The sequence below is a fragment of the Eleutherodactylus coqui genome, chromosome 8 (genome assembly GCF_035609145.1).
Source record: "Eleutherodactylus coqui strain aEleCoq1 chromosome 8, aEleCoq1.hap1, whole genome shotgun sequence".
Lineage (NCBI taxonomy): Eukaryota > Metazoa > Chordata > Amphibia > Anura > Eleutherodactylidae > Eleutherodactylus > Eleutherodactylus coqui.
Window position 1 is genome coordinate 4,275,219 of NC_089844.1, and position 5,121 is coordinate 4,280,339.

Here is a 5,121-nt window from a genome sequence, read left to right on the forward strand (position 1 = left end):
AGAAAAACGCGAGTGTGCAAGAGCCCTTAGTAGATGTCAATGGTAGTAGAGGTTTTACTGTATCATCGAGAGCACAAATAGTCTACAAGGCCGCCTTGTTATTTAATTATCAGCTACAAAGAAAACATTAGAACAAGAGCCGGACGAAACAATTCTAAGGGAAGCTCCATTACAGGGCAGCTCTCGCGCGCCCCAAGCACCGTAAACTGATTAATGGCGCTGTTAGGGTCAACACCAGCTCGCGCTAACGTGAGGTGTCCCCCCCGGAACTAATCTCACCCCACGAAAATTTGACTCCGGCGCACGTAGTCTAGAGCACCAATACAATTCTGAAAAGAGTCAGATTTACATGCAGCACGCCTACTTAAGAGGGGGACAATGGCGCTTAGCGGAGATGCGTGATTATCCAAAATATCCAAAATATATCACGGGCAGCACCGCTACTTCTGAAAGGTTCCCCGTAAGCTTAAAAGTGAGGAGAGTAGAACTGTGAAATAAATCTGCTCTTAGCTTGAGCGCCGGGCGTAGAACGAAAGCTGCTGGGTCAGACAAGATGGTCTTTCTCTTAGCGGTCCACAGCCGCTAGCTTATTTGCGCCCCATCTCTTCCCATTTTTAGCCTGGCAGCTCAAGCTAAGAAAGAAATAAAAAGATCATAACGATTAATTTTTGGAAAACACAAATGTTTACAAACACTGAGTGGTAACAGTTTTACATCCACACGTGTGGATGTGCTTTTGTGATTGAGAGCATCACATTTGTGTCATGTACAAGGGTTTTTTGTGAGCATATCGGCGCTTGTTACTGTAAGTTTTACGCCCACAGGGCTTTTCAACTTGTGTACGGCAGACGAACATGCCCCAATTAAAATGGCATTTTAGCCTAATGAATTCCAGATGTTCTTTTTCACACGCATACTTCCACACCTGCCAGAGACTTCCTAGGGGACTCTCGGTGCACAAGTCTGTACAAATGTAGAGCGGGTTATATTTTATGGTACATGCCAGAAATGTGTGGTAAACAAGGAAATGAATCAACTGGTTTTATTGCCTGTGCATTGTACTGTCAGGGAAATTTTTGCGTACAGCACCGATCAGGCCCACCCCAATGCCCCGTTGCCGGCAGTAAAGAAAAACACCACACACGGAGGTCTTGTATAGTTCCTCACATGGGGAGTAACTGTGCACTTTATTGCAAGTTACATGCTGTTTTATAACCCTTGCTGTGTCAATAGGAATGCGTGACTGTCTTATTGCCTCAAATCCACCGCATATCCATATATGTATTGTCCGCAGTTCCACCTGAGGCAGGGTTAATCATATAGGCAGTTAAGTTAATCATTATCCAGGTGAGGCATTTCCAGTTTCCAGTCTTCTTGCAAGGAGTTACGTGGTCAGGCATTCTGTTCTTCTATTAGCTTCAGATTACATCTCTCTGTTCTTGCAAACCTCTAGTGTAATATTTACTCAATTATCATTAAGGTCCATATTAAGTTTTTTGCATTATAGCATTGCATAGTATTAGCACAAGTATAAAAAAGGAAAGACATATAGCAATATATATATATATATATATCCATATCTTCTACCTACATACACATATATTTCCCTCTCAAACCCCCCTAAAAACCTAATATGGAGATCAAGCACCAAGCCTTGCACTCTCCCTCGGTCGCTCCTCCTTTCCGTCAGGGCTTCCCCACTGCCCGCAAGGCCCCAAGGCCCTACACCTAGGAGGGGAGTTCCCTACCTCACCCAGAAGGAGGCCGTGGATTCCCCTGGCTTGTCTTCCGGGCATCCATACCCTCCATCTGTACAAGTTGACACACCACAGAGTGCCCCCTCGCCGGAACATATGGCCTTCTATACTGTCCCTGGGCAGATAGGAAGTCCGCTGACAATCCATCTAGCAGACCGGGGCAGGCGCAGTCCTAGTCCATCTCTCCATTTCTTTGGTAACGTGCTGTAGTTGGCATTATCGGGACTGGCTCTTCATCTTGTTCAAACAAGGGAAACGTTGCTGTCACAATGTCCAGACCCTTACTCATACTCTTTTTGATCAAAGGGATAATACAAGCACAGGAAATCAGCAGAACTAACAAAACAATGCCGAGGATTATACCCACTTGGATTAGGACTTTCTGTCATCCCTTCCGCCATCAAAAGTATTGGCCCCAGGGGTCTGTGATCCCTGAATTCCTCTTAAGTTCTTCAGAAAGGCTGGTCAATTTTTTTAATGGCGATAGTCACTTTACCTGTCGGTCCGGTGTTGTCAGGAATGTAGGTGCAGCAAGTTTTTCCAATCATCCTACATACTCCACCTCTTTCTGCTAAAATCATATCCAGGGCCATTCTATTTTGGAACACCATGGATGCAGTGGCCCCTAACTGGTCAGCTAACCTTTTGTAAAGCATCCCTGGAGTACTTTACAAACCTCTGTTGATTGTAATAGATATACTTTATCCAGTTTACATTCTTGTTAACAGTGAAAATGGTAAATAAGGACTCAAAGCCTGCCTTACCCTGATCCCTGGCCTTGAATTCATCTGGCACCCCCCTTGGCACTCCTATTGCATCTCTATATACATGTGGATCAAAGCTACAACCTGGAACGTCAACTTGTCTCTTAGCACGATGCGGTGTTGGATACTCACCCTCAGTGTAGTCTTCATATTGCACATTTGATTGTATTAATTTGTTCTGATTCCTGAAACAGGGGGCTAGTGTACAGTAGTCAAATGTGTATGTGGATATGTGTGTATTAGAGGAATTGTACCACAATGTCATTTCCCCTTCATATTCTCCGGACCAGGGGTTCCAGTTTCCCTCCTTTCCTGCCTCTGAATGTGTGACGGCCACCTCCGCCCAGGCCCCCTACCCTGCCCATAGCATGTAAGGGATATGCAGGATCATGAGCTCTGTGCTCCGGGACCCAGGGCCTTTTTTTAGTGAGATCCAAGTGGGCCTTCCTTCGAACCTGATTGCAGTTGGGGTGGTGAGAAACATCTGGTAGGGACCTTCAAACCGGGTTTCTAGTCCTTCTCTCTCAAACTTTTTCACATAGACCCGGTCACCTGGTTTCAGATCGTGACACTCGTCTGTAGGACCTGGGAGAGAAGCAGAGACTACAGAATATGTTACTGACAATTCCTTGGAGAGGCCTATGACAAAATTAACAAGAGAATCCTTCCTCAAGCTCAGCTACTGTGGCATGTACCCTCCTGAGAAAAAAACCTAATGGAAGGCACTCAATCCAAGATTTTCCCGTTTCCTCCATTGCCTTTTGTATCTCAAATTTCAGGGTACCGTTCATACTTTCTACTTTCCCACTAATTCGTGGATGGTAGGGTGTGTGAAAGGCCTGGGATATACCTAGAGCAGACATGATGTGTTGCATTATTTCACCTGTGAAGTGTGTACCTTTGTTTGACTCAATCACTTCCGGTGCCCCGTATCTGCAGATTACCTCGTTCATGAGCTTCTGTGTGGTTATCTGCTCCTTTACCTTGGTAACACGGTAGGTCTCCAACCTGAAAAGACAGCAACAACAAGAAGCACATATTCATACTTCCCAACAAGTGGGAGCTTAATGTAGTCAATTTGCAATCCCTGAAATGGGTAGAGTGGCCCCGGCAAGTGTTATGTGGAAAATTTACTTCTGCCCTGTTGCTTATGACACAGATCATGCCAGATTGGACAAATGATTCAGTAGCTGCAGAGAACCCAGGAGCCACCCGTTCTTGTTCAAGTGCCGACATCATTGCTGCTTTGATAGGTGTGTCTTTCTGTGCATCAGCTGGGCCATCATGGGGCACAGGGACCGTGGCAGGCAAGTTCTGTGGACTGTTCGCCATATGCCGTCCTGTTCTGCTGCTCCCATTTTTAGTGCTTTTTTTCCTTTTCTTCCTTTCTGACTTGTAACTGAAAAGTCCTTAGCATATCAATGTCCAAGTTTTTATGAATGTTCAAAGTTTTGTCAATGTCCAAAATTTAGTCAATGTCCAAAGCTTTTGTCAATGTCTTCTTTTCTTCCACGGCTTGAGGGTCGCTGCCTTTGCTGTGCTTTCTACGATGGTGTTGCCTCTTGCTTCTCCAGCGTAGGAATTGGTGTGAGCTCTCGACTTTGTCAGGTAGTAGTAGGGCCTCCATGAAACTCTGCACCACTGAACCATTCTTAATTGGCTGTCCTGCTGAGGTAAGAAACTATCTGGCCTTCCATATTGGGCCGTAATCATGAGCTATGCCAAATGCATACCGGGAATCAGTGTAAATGTTTGCTATCTTACCTTCTGCCATTCTACACACCTCAGTGAGGGCCTTCAGTTCCGCTTCTTGTGCTGGGACATGTGAAGGCAGAGCTTCTGCTTTTAGGACATCTTGTTGTTTGACCACTGCATATCCGGTGTGGAGTCATCAAACCTTACTCCTGGTACCATCTACAAAAAGCTCAAAATATGTATTGTCAACAAGGGGTTTCAGCAACTGCTTTTAAAACTTAAATTTTCTTGTTGCATCACTGCTAGACAATCATGCTGATATTCTATTTCAAATAGATCAGAATCTTGTTGCAAAAAAGGTTTTTAAAAATAGCTGATCAGCAATACCAAGATCATCTATGCCTTCTCCTCCCCCCTTTGAACCAGGATACTCAATTGGAAGAAGAGTAGCCTAGTTCAAAGTAGTACAACATTGGAAAAAGATACTACGAGGCATGAAGAGGACGATCTGACAGGCCAGAGATTAAGTGCTTGGGTTGCATTTGTGTGCATATGCTCTGGATATCATGAGGGGTGAGGACCACTAGGGGGTAGTCCAGAACCGTAACCTAGTTCCCCTTGCAGAAGTCATGGACCATGCGGTAGGTGTCCACATGGACACCTCTTTGTGTATTTTCTTGATTGGAAAAGAAAGGTGTTTGCTGGAGGACATATCTCGCACTAAACCTCATTGGAACCAAGTCTCCCACAAATCTCCAACATTTCTTGTGGGAAACTAAAGGGATACTGTTCGACCCAGGGGTGTGTGTCCTGGTTTCAAACATACCATCACAGGGGGTACATTTAATTTCCCTAAGTCTGTCTTGGAGGTGGCCAACAATTTGTCAGGACCTGCGGAAAACTGA

At 45.0% G+C, this 5,121-nt stretch overlaps 1 long non-coding RNA gene across 1 annotated transcript; it reads right to left on the reverse strand.

Moving 5' to 3' along the window:
* Positions 1-1,149: 1,149 nt before the first annotated feature.
* Positions 1,150-4,519, reverse strand: LOC136577433 (uncharacterized). Its single transcript, XR_010786468.1, has 2 exons — positions 2,977-4,519; positions 1,150-1,449 (listed from the first exon to the last, which is right to left on the reverse strand). It is a non-coding gene; the product is annotated as an uncharacterized lncRNA (long non-coding RNA).
* Between the last annotated feature and the right edge of the window lie 602 nt (positions 4,520-5,121).